The sequence below is a fragment of the Artemia franciscana genome, chromosome 11 (assembly GCF_032884065.1).
Source record: "Artemia franciscana chromosome 11, ASM3288406v1, whole genome shotgun sequence".
Classification (NCBI taxonomy): Eukaryota; Metazoa; Arthropoda; class Branchiopoda; order Anostraca; family Artemiidae; genus Artemia; species Artemia franciscana.
Window position 1 is genome coordinate 32,127,314 of NC_088873.1, and position 15,426 is coordinate 32,142,739.

The 15,426-nt window shown below is 36.1% G+C and overlaps 1 pseudogene; it reads right to left on the reverse strand.

The window, feature by feature from the left end:
• Positions 1-4,803: 4,803 nt before the first annotated feature.
• Positions 4,804-15,426, reverse strand: part of LOC136033097 (polyubiquitin-C-like) — a 63,439-nt pseudogene continuing 52,816 nt past the window's right edge.

Here is a 15,426-nt window from a genome sequence, read left to right on the forward strand (position 1 = left end):
CAATCATTAGAATAGTGAGGTATAGATCTGAATACGGATTGTTTTTCCCATGGACAATTATATGTTGCATGTTCAAGAGTCGGTAAACCTGACAATCTATTTATATGTACAGACAATGGGATAGCGAAGAATGTTGTATATTCGCAAGTTTTACGTAGTTAAAAACATAAATCTATCTATATTCGCCGGTGGGACACAGGGACACAACTACAATGGCGCGTAAATAATATGGCGCGTAACGACTTCCGCGCGCAGGGGGGCTTGGGGGGCGCGAAGCGCCCCCACCAACTAGGTGTTGGGGTGGCGTGAAGCGCCACCCCAACAGCTAGTACAGTATGAAAACATGTCAAAATAAAAATCATCCTTAAAAAGTCAACCGGTTGGACAGCATTCATGCCAATCCATTGTACTAATTCAAATAAAAAGGGGGGTGTTGCAAAATAATAATTGATTAGGATAAAGTAATATGAAAAAAAAATTTCGTTTGTCTAGGATCCGAAATCTGGTACCGGAGCCTATAAACAAAAACCAAATTCAACTAGTTGATTAATACAAATAGTTGCTTCCAACGTCAAAAGAAGATATTTTGGTGCAAGTAAATGGTTTTGAGTTGCAAAAAAAGTCTTCTTGAACAAATTCAATTAAAAGGCAGCATAACGAGGGTTTACTAGGGATTTAAAAAGAAGGCAAAAATTGAGGCACCTGTAGAGATTTTGGTATTGAAAATAGGTATTTCTCTGGATTTCCCACTTTCCTTCTTGGGGTTTCAAAAAATATGAAGTGGAAACACTGCATCCTTCAGCATAGAAAATTACTTCCCCGAGAAAAAAACTGTTTTCACTGCTTGGTGTTCCTACAGTGCATTTCCTGGGGCCCTAAATGACATTTTGGCAGCAATAATAACACTTCTGCAAATTATGTACCTATACAGCATTTCCTACGGGCCTGTATGGGTATTTGGCAACACCAACGAAAAAATTAGGTTGGAAATATTTATGAATGCCGGGCCATATGGAGTAGTGTTTAGTTCCTGTCAAAAGTAAAAAGCAATCAGGTGGTAATGCATTCCTTCCACGCAAAAAATCGCTTCTCTGAAGAAAAAATCCATATCTTATTATTTGCTAATATATCAGCTACTATATGTAGATTGGTGCGATTACCCTTAAGAATAAAGGCATGAACGAAAGAGGAATGGAATAAACAATTCTTTTGTCAAGTTTATTTTTGCCTATTATATCAGCTAGAATAAATGACATTGTTAAAAGTAATTTTTTGATAAACGTAATAACGTAATGCGCAATAGCTGCCAAACCTTCAGGGTGCTTATATCTCTTCACTCTATATTAAAGGTTGAGCGATAAATTATCTAGCATTTTCTATAAGAGAAAGAAATGCCCTAGCATTTTTTCAAAATTCTAAGATTATACTGTGAGGGTACAAAGATGAGGGTATATCCTAAGCGTCCTGTACCATGACAGAGCATCCAAGAAGGAGATCCGAGAGCACCATAAAAAATACTAGCCAGTCTGACAAATTGTAAAGAGACGACGGGTCGTGGGGCTGGGATATTGTCTACTCCGTGCAAATACCCACACATCTCGAAGGTTGCTATTAAATCGCAGCCAACTGTAAATTGGAAACGTGGATCTGAAGGACAGCTTAGATACCAATATACAGTTATGAAAACTCCTATCTTGCCCATGAGAAGCCTTTGATATAGAGCTCTGAACTTGGCACCTCCTCCAAGCCCGTGCTCCGACGCGTAGATCGTACTACAGCACCAGAGGTGGGAACAGAAATTTGTTTTGTTGCATACACAGCTTACATACCAATATTGGTTGTCTAAGCTGTGCTGTCAGTTTCCTGTCTCCAGCCGCTAGCATCGCTACCACGCTCTGTGTCCCAAAAATAAATCAAGTTTTCATAACTGTATTGGTATCTAAGTTGTGATCTGAAGTCCAGAAGAAAGACTGGTAGCTAGTGATGAGAGACGAAGTAGAGTCGCTTAGAGGCATCCAACCCTTTAGTTTCTTCTGGGACAATGATTGGCTATACTATGTCGAGCTAGTGCATCTAAACGTGCCTGATTAAAAACTTCTGTTGAAGAAATTATGGATGCCAGGCAATATGGAGTAGCATTTAGTTCCCGTGAAAAACAAAAGCCAAGTAGGTGGTGATGTCTTCTTTCTGTAATAGCAGTCAAAGTAAAGGGAAAAATAGTTGTTTCATCCCATAGTAAAGAAAAAAAGGTAAAGAATATGATATTGGAATTTACAGTCTCCGCCAGTGACATAGATATTCGTTTCTTGACCTTTCATTCAGGAAATGCAATTGAGAGGTTAAGGGCCAAACCAGTAACACCCGGAAACGAAAACCCGTTTTTCATGGAATATAAAAAAAATCAACTTTGTAAGGTTTTGTTAAAAACTAGTAGTTTTGTTGGTAAAAAGCCTTTTTGTCAAACTTGGTAGAGAAATTTTTATTTCCCTATGAATATTTTTTTTACTACCGAATATTTTACTAAACTTGATTGAATAAAAGCCCTTTGAAGAATGAACGACAACTTAAGAATCCTCAAATATTTATAATTTCTCTAATTATTACCATTGTTATCATATTAATAAACAAAACCAAGATTCTTGAACGAAATACACCTTTTGTATGTTATTCTCACGATCGTGGCTAAACACTCAAATAGTTTAATTTTAAGCTTGCTTAATTTGAATGGGAAAAAATAATTTCTATTTGCAACAGGCAAAAAAAATAATTATTAATGTTTTAATTTGATAATTAAATAATATAATAAAAGCTATTTAATATTCGTAAGTTCCATATATAAATTTAGTGAATAGGTGAGATGAAGTAAAAATGGTAAAGTTATTAAAAGGTTAACATTTTTTAAAAGTAGAATTTTGTATCAAAAGGTTAAGAAAAACAATAAGACAGTCACGGTCTAGAAATAATAGTGTAACCGGTTTAAACAGAGTCTGGAGAATTACCAATAGTTTGAGTAGCGCGGAGGCATCAAACTCTGCCGGTTAATAAATATATAAGAAGTGCTAGAAATAACCCGTACCTAATACTTGAGATAAAGTTAACACAGCACAAGAGTTATAAAAGAGCAAAGATTTTATTTTTCAAAGAAGTTTGGTTTTTGGTTTTTAATATTCTCGTTTAAAAAGATAATCAAGAAAATCAAAAAGTTTTATAACTTGTAATATGAGTACAATCTTGCATAGTCTTCGTACTGAAATAAGTTTAAGATATTAAAATAAACTAACTACTAACTAATATGTGAGCGAACAAAATGTTCCAAGGTATTTAAATTATATCAGCGAGACTCATGTCGCGCTTTGGAAACTAGTAAATTAACATTATGAGATTGAGAAGGAACAAATTATTCTACTCACATCTAAGCAAAGCTACCCACACTCGCCAAAGTACCAACACCAACTAACTCCTTCCAAAATCCTCTTGTCCTTCTATACAACCCCTGTTTACAATTCGCACTTGTTATTTAGCAAGAATCAATTCGTACAAACAAACATTTCCAAGGCTATACCAAGAAGAGATTAATCCCTGGTAAGCAACCCATAAACCTAATAACAAGATTCTTACAATAGATGGGAAAGAAAATAACCGTCTGATTTACAGCGGAAAGGCATTCTGATCTAAACTTTTTGAGGTCTAAAATACGATTTTCGATTAATGAGCAGTTCAAGGAGATTTTCAAAATAATAGGTATAGTCTTTCATAATAGTAAATGGAATCAAGATTCTTGAATGAAATATACCCTCTGTGTATTATTCTCGGATCTTATCTTTGTCTAGGACCCTATGTTTGTCTTCGGACCCCGTTTTTGTCTCTGTTCTGAATCTTAGGCATATAGATAGTATTATGGTTTGTGTTGGTAGCCTAAAAGGTGCAGGAAAGAGTATCAGTAATGACCTACCATCTGAACTTGCAAAGCCTTGTGCCTCGGGCTTTTTACAAAGCCCGAAAAATTCGTGCCTTTGCCTTATGAATTTGCTGTCATTAGGATGTCTACATTGCCCGTGTTCACTCGACTACAGCGTGGCTTCTATTCATCACCTATATTGGTAAATAGTAATGTATGAAATCGAGTTTTCATCGAAGACTGACGCTAATCTCACGAAAAGAAAATTAGGTGAATATGATAGTCCTAGAGTAAATTTTAATGAAATTTTGAATAACCCGATAGGCAGGACACCGAATATGAATTTTGACGAAAATTTAGATAATATTATTGATAGTTATTTTTGGAGGAGTTTGTGTTAGCGGATGTTGGAGCTCGGTGGGAGGATGTCCTCCGGGTTGTGCAATCGAATGCTCAAGGGCTGAATTCTTCCCTGGATGATATTCAGCTTATATATAGGAATCTTCGCCCTGGAATTATTGGCTTATGTGACATTTTTTAAATGAAAAGAACCAGCTGCTTATGGATATACTTGGATATAACTCAATTTTTCTAAATAGAAAGATAGCAAAAAAGGGGGGGCTAGGATTTTGAATCTCTGTTCATAGAATCGGCTACAGGCTCCAAAGAAAAGATAATAACTTGTGAAATATATAGATCTCCAAGCGGATCAACGAAACAATTTATGGAAATATTAGAGAATGTTCGAGGGAAAGTATTGTCTGAAAAGGAAGAAATTATTTAAATGGGTGATTTTAACGTTGACATGATGGATATGTCATCAAGTCAGGCTTGTGATATACTTGACATGATGGATATGTCATCAAGTCAGGCTTGTGATATACTGGCACCAGTAATCTCGTCCGGGTTAACTCCCTGGACAAATATCCCTACACGAATTTCGAACGAATCTGCAACCTTAATTGACAATGTGGTCTCATCTATACATTCGGTAAGAAATGAAGTGCAACTATCAGATACATCGGATCATTTTCCAGTAGGCGTTTTGCTTCCACTCCCCCGGCTTGCCCGCCGAACAGCCCCCGATAATAAGCCAAAATTCCGATATGCTCCAGCAAACATCGAAAAGCTGAAAGATGATCTATTCACTACGTCATGGGAGTTTACAATACCTGAAAGGGTGAGCTTAGAAAACTATAATGTGATATTTGATTTTTTTTATATGAAACAGTGAAGGAGAAATTTATTCACCATTGCCGAAGACCCCAACCAAGTCTTTCTAAGAGATCAACACCCGTAGCCCCATGGACCACAGCTGGAATACTGAAGTCAACAAAGAGGAAACAGAACTTTTGGAAAGAGTATAGGAATAGACCAAGTGATTCTAAATTAGAGGCTTTTAAACTACACCGGAAGATGCTTAAAACTCTGATTGGAAAAGCTAAAATTACACGTTTTTCCCGAAGGTTTGCGGATTGCGGCAAAAGTATTAAGGAAACTTGGGATGTAATTAAGGAAGTTACGCAACCATCGGCAAGTCCTCGATAGCTCCCTAAATCACTTAATGTTCAGAATCAGCTTTTCTTTTGGATTTTTCAGCTTTTCTGAGGTAGGGAAAACAACGGTGCTAGGTGTGGTTCCTTCTTCAAGTTCTAGATCTTGGAAGTAATTCCTCGGTCCTTCCTGTGCAGGAACTGCATAGGGAATTACTGAGCAGGAACTGATAATAATAATTTCTTCATTGAAAAATTCTTCATCCGGATTCGACCAAATTCCTGCCAAATTGGTTACACAAATTCTTCCTTCAATTATTACACCACTGTGCCGATTGGTTAACCAGTCATTCAAGCTTGAAATATTCCCTCAGCGCATGAAGTTGGCACGAGTGATAGCACTATTGAAAGAAGCTGACCGGGAGGACCCTGGAAACTATAGGCCTATATCTCTTCTGTCTGTTTTTTCTAAAACATTTGAAAAGGCTATGCTGAAGCGTCTGCTGAGTTTCCTGGACGCGAAGAAGTTTTTTCATCTGCACCAGTTTGGTTTTCGGGAGAACTGCTCAACAGAACACAGATGTAATATGTTTCTTCACTTTGTACGACAGTCTTTAGACTTCGGCCTTATCCCTGCGGCAATAATCCTTGATATGAAGAAAGCTTTTGACAGCCTTACACACCAGATCCTTTTTGGTATGTTGTCGCATCAAGATGTTCGTGAAGGCGCTCTGTCCTGGTTTTCTTCATTCCTAACTGGTCGATTCATTGTAGTTGAAGCTTCTGATGAGCATGTTTCAGTTGAATATGGAGTGCCACAAGGCTCAGTTCTGGGGCTCTTCCTTTTCCTCATATATGCCAACGAGACCTCTATCGACTATTTAGCAGCCCAGGATCTAATTTCTGTTGTCAATTGAGCCTGAAAGGAGATGCTGTGGTTGGAGCAATGGATACGTCCGGTCAACATGAAGAACTATTTGCATTCGCCGACGACAGAACTCTGGGGACTGCAGCACCTGATGAATTATCCCTTAATTTCAAGCCACAATTGATGACAGAAAACATATATCATTGGTTTGATGCAAATTTATTAGCTTTGAATGTAAGAAAATCGTTTCTTCTTATATTCTCCTGCATAGGCAAAAGTGCCATGAGTGGCAGAGCTTCAAACATATAAGGGGTCCATATCCCACCCAGTTGACTGGATTGTTCGATTACTCGGGGTACTTCTGGATAAAAACCTATCTTTCAAGTGGCATATTTAGCCAATGAGGTTAAAAGTTTCTCGAGGCCTTGGAATTATTTGGAAGCTGAAGTGAGTCTTTCCTTTCTCTATCCTTCGACTATTATAATTCTCTCCTATTTACTCTTATTTATGTTACTGCTCGTCAGTGTGGATGTCTACATGTCCATCTTAACTTACACCTTTACATAATCTCCAACTGAAATCAACAGAAGTCCTGGTGTCTACCAACCATATTTTTGTTGAGCTTCTGAAGATTAAAGATATTCATACATTACACTCTCTTTCATTGCATTTCAATATTTTCATGGAGACCTTCCATCAAGTTTTTTCGGGCTTCTTGAGACTGTTAGAAATGTCAGTCCTTATGAAACTAGGAACCAGCATGATGTGCTAGTGCCATCCACCCCTGCGGAGTGCTCAGACTTTGGTCTGATAGTTGCTGTCGGACGTGCCTTGAGTTCCATTCCTGTTGGGATTCGACGGTCCTGTACCATAGGCTCCTTCAAGAAACAGTTAAAGAATTTTTTTGATTAAAAAAAATAATAAATTAAATTATAATTTTGATCAGTTATTTATTGTTCAACTATTTAGATTTGATTTATTTAATTAATTATTTAGATTGAATTCAATTACTTAGATTTGGGTGGTGTGAGTGTTGGATCCTCGATGTATATATTTTTTGTTATTTTTTTTTTAAGTAAGTGGCGCGGAGACCAGTTGTGCTCGGGTGAGGATTGGTGAGTAGAATCTAAATATATTTAAAGTGTGAATGTATTTAATAGCTATTTATATTTTGTTTTGTTGTTTTTTCCCTAATAACTGGCCACTGAGCCCTTTGGAATATTTTTGTTTATGAATGGATGATATAAAAGGAATATCGATAATAAAAGGAACTTGAACTAAATAATTTAATTTTAAGCTTAGATGATTTGAATAAACAAAAAATGATTTAATCTTGTAATAAATAAATATTAACTATTAATTTCTTCAAATTAATAATTGGGTATTATAATTAAAAACTATTTAATATTCTTAAGTTCAAAGCATAGTTTTAATAGAGAATTGAGAGGAAGTAAAAATTGCAAAATCTTTAAACGATTAATAGAATTTAAAAATGAAATTTTTTACACAGAGTACGGCCATCTTCAAGCTGCTTGCCAGCGAAAATCAGACACAGTTTGCCTTGACATTTTAAATAGTATTTAAAGGTTCAACTTCGGGATTTATGGTCCTTCCGGTTAAGGTTTTGACAAAAATTTGCATCCCGCCTCTCAATTGCTGGATGAGGCGGAGTGTCGACTCTTTTTGGATATTATAATCGGACAGACGCTGCTGAGCAGGAGGAATGCCTTCTTTATCTTGAATCTCTGCTTTGACGTTTTCAATAGTTTCTGAAGGCTCAACTTCGAGAGTTATGTTCTTGTCCAGTTAGGGATTTGACAAAAATTTGAATCCCACCTCTCAACCAAAGGACAAGGTGGAGGGTCGACTCTTTATGAATATTATAATTGGACAGAGTACGACCATCTTCAAGCTGCTTGCCAGCGAAAATCAGCCGCTGCTGATCAGGAGGAATGCCTTCTTTATCTTGGATCTTTGCTTTGACATTTTCAATAGTATCTGAACGCTCAACTTCGAGAGTTATGGTCTTTCCAGTAAGGGTTTTGACAAAAAATGGCATCTCACCTCTCAATCGAAGGACAAGGTGGAGTGCCGACTCTTTTTGGATAACAATAATAATAATCTATATATATAAAAATAAGTTGTCTGTGTGTATGTGTGTCGAGTGACGTCATTTCATCAGGTCGTCATGGTGACGTCATGTCATCAGGTCGTCATGTCGTCATTATGACGATGACGTCATTAAAGGTATTTAAAACATTCGTTCACGGAAAAATGTTTAATTGTAAAATGACTGAATAAACTACAATGTCAACAGCCGATGAAGCTGCTCAAAGAGTCTATGCCAAAAAACTTGCTGCTGATAGAGAAAGTAAAAAAAAAACTGTGCCGAGGAATCACAAGAGCAACGCGAAACCAGACTTGCTGTTAAAAGAGAAAGTGAAAAAAGAAGGCGTGCCGAGGAATCACAAGAACAGCAAGAAAACAGGCTTGCGGCTGATAGAGAAAGTAAGAACAGAATGTTCTTACTATGGTCGTCCAGATTTATTTATTACATTTACATGTAATCAATGTTGGGACGAGATACAGCAGCTTTTACTTCAAGGACAATCGGCGGTTCGTAGACATGACATTACGGCCCGTGTCTTCCGGCAAATTGAAATCACTGATAAACTACATAGTAAAACTTGAAGTGTTTGGGTCAGTGCGATGCTGGATGTACTCAGTGGAATGGCAAAAACGAGGTTTGCCACACGCACATATACTAATCTGGCTACACTATAAAATTACTTCTAACGAAATTGATGATATTTCCGCTGAAATACCTGATGAAAATGTCGATAAGCGGTTATATGATATTGTTGTAAACAAAATGATACATGGACCTTGCGGTGCACTGAACGAAAATTCATCATGCTTGGCCAAAGGAAGGTGCACAAAGCAATATCCTCGACTTTTAGTATCCAACACAATTAATGGTAATGATGGTTACCAACAATATAGAAGAAGATCTACTGAAGATGGTGGTAAAACAGCAACAATAAAGAAGCGTAACGGTACCACCATCGAAGTAGATAACCAGTAGGTTGTTCCAAATTCCCCATTATTATCAAAAACATTTAATGCACACATAAACGTTGAATACTATAACTCCTTAAATGCAATCAAAAACATATGTAAATACGTCAACAAAGGCAGTGACATGGCAGTTTTTGGCTTGCAGTCCGAAATCAAAGATATCGGCAAAATCGTACAATATCTGGCTGGAAGATACATAAGCAGTAATGAAGCTGTTTGGCGAATTATTTCATTTCCGATACATGAATGTAGTCCAGCTGTTGTTCACTTAGCGGTACATTTACAGAATGGTCAACGTGTTTATTTTTCGGAATCCAACGTGCAACAAAGAGCCCTGAAGACACTGGATACAAAGTTAACTGCTTTCTTTTCGCTATGCAAAAATGATTCTTTTGCAAAAAAACTGCTGTATACTGAAGTGCCTTCGTATTACACGTGGAATACTAAAAATAAAGTATGTGAACGTCGAAAACAGGGTAAGTCAGTCGAAGGCCAAACTACCATCTTCAAAGATACCACGATAGGAAGACTCTACACCGTTCACTCCAATCAACATGAATGCTTCTTTCTACGCCTGCTTTTGGTGAATGTACCCGGTCCGACGTCCTTTGAGTATTTGAGAACTGTAAACGGTACTATACATGACACTTACCGTAGTGCATGCCAAGCTCTGAATTTATTGGAGAATGACCAACACTGGGATAACTGCATCAATGACGCGTGCGAAACGTCAACTCCAAGTCAAATTCGTGCATTGTTTGGCATCATACTAACAACTTGCTCTCCATCAGCTCCTACAGAGGTATGGGGAAAATGTAAATAAAAAATGTCCGAAGATATACTCCATCGAAAACGGTTAGTAAAACATATAATTGTCTATGGGAAAAATAATCTGTATTCAGATCTATACCTCATTATTCTAATGATTGCCCTTGAGCTTTGTTGATGGTGATTGCTAATCGAACATTCCCTGTGTCCCCGTTGTCATTTATATATCCCCCTGTGCCCCCCGGCGTCCCTGTTGTTGTTGTTTCCCTGTGTCCCCGTGTCCCAGTTTGTAATTTATCTTTGAGTGTCCCAGTCGTCATTTATATTCCCTGTGTCCTGGTGTCCCGGTCGTAATTTTTGTCCCGGTCGTCATTTGTGTTCCGGTGTCCCGGTCTGTAATTTCTCTTTGAGTGTCCTGGTCGTCATTTATATCCCCTGTGTCCCGGTCGTCATTTGTGTCCCGGTGCTTTGTTGATGGTGATTGCTAATCGAACATTCCTTGTGTCCCGGTCGCTTTCTCTTTGAGTGTCCCGGTCGTCATTTATATTCCCTATGTCCCGGTCGTCATTTGCGTTCCGAATTCCCAGTCTGTAATTTCGTCAGTCGACAAACATGACGTCAGTCGACACACAAACATGACGCCACTCGACACACAGACACACAGACAACTTATTTATATATATATATAGATAGATATATATATATTTAACTACGTTAAACTTGCGAATATACAACATTCTTTGCTGTCCTACTGTCTGTCCATATAAATAGATTGTCAGGTTTACCAACTCTTGAACATGCAACATAATAATTATCCATGGAAAACAATCCGTATTCATATCTATACCGCATTTTTCTAACGATTGCCCTTGAGCTTTATTGATGGTGATTGCTAATCGAACATTCCCTGTGTCCCCGTCGTCATTTATATATCCCCCTGTGCCCCCGGCGTCCCCGTTGTAGTTGTGTCCCTGTGTCCAGGTCGTCTTTTATATTCTGTCATTTGTGTCCCGGTTGACACAAATGATGTGGTCGACAGGTGGACTGTGGTCGTCATTTGTGTCCCGGTATCCCAGTCTGTAATTTCTCTTTGAGTGTCCCGGTTGTCATTTCTGACAAACTGTATATAGATACAGTTTCATTTCAGTTTTTTTTTCTTTTTTAGTTTTTTCTTTTCTTAGTTTTTTTCTTTTTTAGTTTCTCTTTTTTAAGTTTCTTCTTTTTATTGATTTGTTTTCTTCAATTTGTCAATGTTCATTCTAACATTGACACTTGGAAAAATCTTTAGGTGCCAAGCAAACTAAAGCTCCAACAATTTATAATAAACCTCAAAATTTTGGGTATCTGTTTTAAGTTTTCGAATTACCTTAATCTTTTGTCAAAATATATTGAAATATTTGTACAATTCCCAGTTTTTTTAGTTTTTCTTTTTTTAAGTTTTTTAGCTTTTTTTTGTTTTTTTTTCTTTTTAGTTTTTTACCTTTTTATTTTTTATTTTTTTACATTTTTTCTTTTAAGTTTTTTCTTTTTTAAATTTTTTTTCTTTTTTAGTTTTTTTTATTTTTTTCTTTTTAGTTTTTTTTTAGCTTTTTACCATTTTTCTTTTTTCAGTTTTCTTTTTCTTCTTTATTTTTCAGACGTCATATGCAAACCCTTAATACAAAAATACATACAAATTATTTTTATGTATAGATAAGATATAATCTGGCGTAACAGACATAGTGTAACAGACATAAAAGACAGACAACCTATTTTTATATATATAGATTTTTATATATATATAGATACATTTTCTTCTTTAGTTTTTTTTTCTTTTTTAGTTTTTCCCTTTTTTTAGTTTCTTCTTTTTATTGATTTGTTCTTTTCAATTTGTCAATGTTCATTCTAACATTGACACTTGGAAAAATCTTTACGCGACAAGCATAATAAAGCTCCAACAATTTATATTAAACCTCAAATTTGGGGTATCTGTTTTAAGGTTTTCGAATTACTTTAATCTATTGTCAAAATATATTGAAATATTTGTGCAATTCCCAGTTTTTTTAGTTTTTTCTTTTTTTTTTTAGTTTTTTAGCTATTTTTAGTTTTTTTTTAGTTTTTTATCTTTTTATTTTTTTACGTTTTTTCTTTTTAGGTTTTTTCTTTTTTTAATTTTTTAATTTTTAATTTTTTATAGTTTTTTCTTTTTAGTTTTTTTAAGTTTTTTACCATTTTTCTTTTTTCGAATTACTTTAATCTATTGTCAAAATATTTCGAAATATTTATGCAATTTCCAGTTTTTACATTCTAGTTTGTTTTCTTTTATATATATAGAAGATATAATCTGGCGTAACGGACAGACAACTTATTTTTATATATATAGATAGACTAGCTGTTGGGGTGGCGCTTCGTGCCACCCCAACACCTAGTTGGTGGGGGCGCTTTGCGCCCCCCAAGCCCCCCCACGCGCGTAATTCGTTACGTGCCATATTAATTACGCGCCATTGTAGTTGTGTCCCTATGTCCCACCTGTGAATATATATATATATATATATATATATATATATATATATATATATATATATATATATATATATATATATATATATATATATATATATATATATATATATATATGTTTTTAACTACGTAAAACTTGCGAATATATATATATATATATATATATATATTTTTAACTACGTAAAACTTGCGAATATACAACATTCTTTGCTGTCCCATTGTCTGTGCATATAAATAGATTGTCAGGTTTACCGACTCTTGAACATGCCACATATAATGGTCCATGGGGAAAAAATCCGTATTCAGATCTATACCTAATGATTCTAATGATTGCCCTTGAGCTTCGTTGATGGTGATTGCTAATCGATCATTCCCTGTGTCGCCGTCGTCATTTATATATCCCCCTGTGCCCCCGGCGTCCCCGTTGTAGTTGTGTCCCTGTGTCCCGGTCGTCATTTATATTCCCTGTTTCCCGGTCGTCATTTGTGTCCCGGCGTCCCAGTCTGTGATTTCTCTTTGAGTGCCCCGGACGTCATTTATATTCCTTGTGTCCCGGTGTCCCGGTCGTCATTTGTGTCCCGGTGTCCCGGTCTGTATATACATTCGTTTTTGAATTGGTCTTTTTCTTAGTTTTTAGTGTTTTACCTTTTTTAGTTTTTTTAGTTATACCTCATGATTCTAATGATTGCCCTTGAGCTTTGTTGATGGTGATTGCTAATCGAATATTCCCTGTGTCCCCGTTGTCATTTATATATTCCCCTGTGCCCCCCGGCATCCCCGTTGTAGTTGTGTCCCTGTTTCCGGGTCGTCATTTATATTCCCTGTGTCCCGGTCGTCATTTGTATCCCGGTGTCCCGGTCTGTATATACATTCGTATTTGAAATGGTATATGATGAAATAATTTTTTGTTTTTTTTCCCTTTTTTTCTTTTTAGTTTTTTTTTTTGGTTTTTTAGTTTTTTTAGTTTTTTTCTTTTTTCTTTTTATTTTTTTTATTTTTTTAGTTTTGTTTTTCTCCTTTATTTTTCTTTTTTTCCTTTTTTTTTAGTTTTTTAGCTTTTTTAGTTTTTTTATTAGTTTTTAGGGTTTTTTTTTCTTTTTAGTTTTTTTGTAGTTTTTACCTTTTTTTTAGTTTTTTAGTTTTTTTTACTTATGTCCTGGTCGTCATTTATACTCCCTGTGTCCCGGTCATCATTTGTGTCCCGGTGCTTTGTTGATGGTGATTGCTAATTGAACATTCCTTGTGTCCCGGTCGCTTTCTCTTTGATGTCCCGGTCGTCATTTATATTCCCTACTAGCTGTTGGGGTAGCGCTTCGCGCCACCCCAACACCTAGTTGGACACCTAGTTGTGTCCCTATGTCCCACCTGTGAAAATAGATATATATATATATATATATATATATATATATATATATATATATATATATATATATATATATATATATATATATATATATATATATATATATATATATATATATATATATATATATATATATGTGTGTGTTCTTAACTACGTAAAACTTGCGAATATACAACATTCTTTGCTGTCCCATTGTCTGTGCATATAAATAGATTGTCAGGTTTACCGACTCTTGAACATGCAACATATAATGGTCCCTGGGAAAACAATCCGTATTCAGATCTATACCTCATGATTCTAATGATTGCCCTTGAGCTTTGTTGATGGTGATTGCTAATCGACGATTCCCTGTGTCGCCGTCGTCATTTATATATCCCCCTGTGCCCCCCCGGCGTCCGCGTTGTAGTTGTGTCCCTGTGTCCCGGTCGTCATTTATACTCCCTGTGTCCCGGTCGTCATTTGTGTCCAGGTATCCCAGTCTGTGATTCCTCTTTGAGGGTCCCGGGCGTCATTTATATTCCTTGTGCCCCGGTGTCCCGGTCGTCATTGTGTCCCGGTGTCCCGGTCTGTATATACATTCGTTTTTGAATTGGTCTTCTTTTTAGATTTTAGTTTTTTACTTTTTTTTTAGTTTTTTTAGTTATACCTCATGATTCTAATGATTGCTCTTGAGCTTTGTTGATGGTGCTTGCTAATAAAACATTCCCTGTGTCCCCGTCGTCATTTATATATCCCCCTGTGCCCCCGGCGTCCCCGTTGAATAAATTTTTTGTATTTTTCCCCTTTTTTCTTTTTATTTTATTTTTTTTTACTTTTTTTAGTTTTTTTAGTTTTTTTTTCTTTTTACTTTTTAGTTTTTTTATTTTTTTTTTTTTTAGTTTTGTTTTTCTCCTTTATTTTTCATTTTTTTCCTTTTTTTCTTTTTTTCTTTTTTAGTTTTTTTAGTTTTTAGCTTTTTTAGTTTTTTTTATTAGTTTTTAGTTTTTTTTCTTTTTAGTTTTTTTAGTTTTTACCTTTTTTTAGTTTTTTCTTAGTTTTTTTTTTACTTATGTCCTGGTCGTCATTTATACTCCCTGTGTCCCGGTCGTCATTTGTGTCCTGGTGCTTTGTTGATGGTGATTGCTAATCGAACATTCCTTGTGTCCCCGTCGCTTTCTCTTTGAGTGTCCCGGTCGTCATTTATATTCCCTATGTGCCGGTGTCCCGGTCGTCATTTGTGTCCCGATGTCCGGTCTGTAATTTCGTCAGTCGAAAACATGACGTCAGTCGACACACAAACATGACGTCACTCGACAGACAAACACACACACAGACAACGTATTTTTATATATATAGATAGATAGATAGATAGATGTGCCGGTGTCCCGGTCGTCATTTGTGTCCTGGTGCTTTTTTGATGGTGATTGCTAATCGAACATTCCTTGTGTCCCCGTCGCTTTCTCTTTGAGTGTCCCGGTCG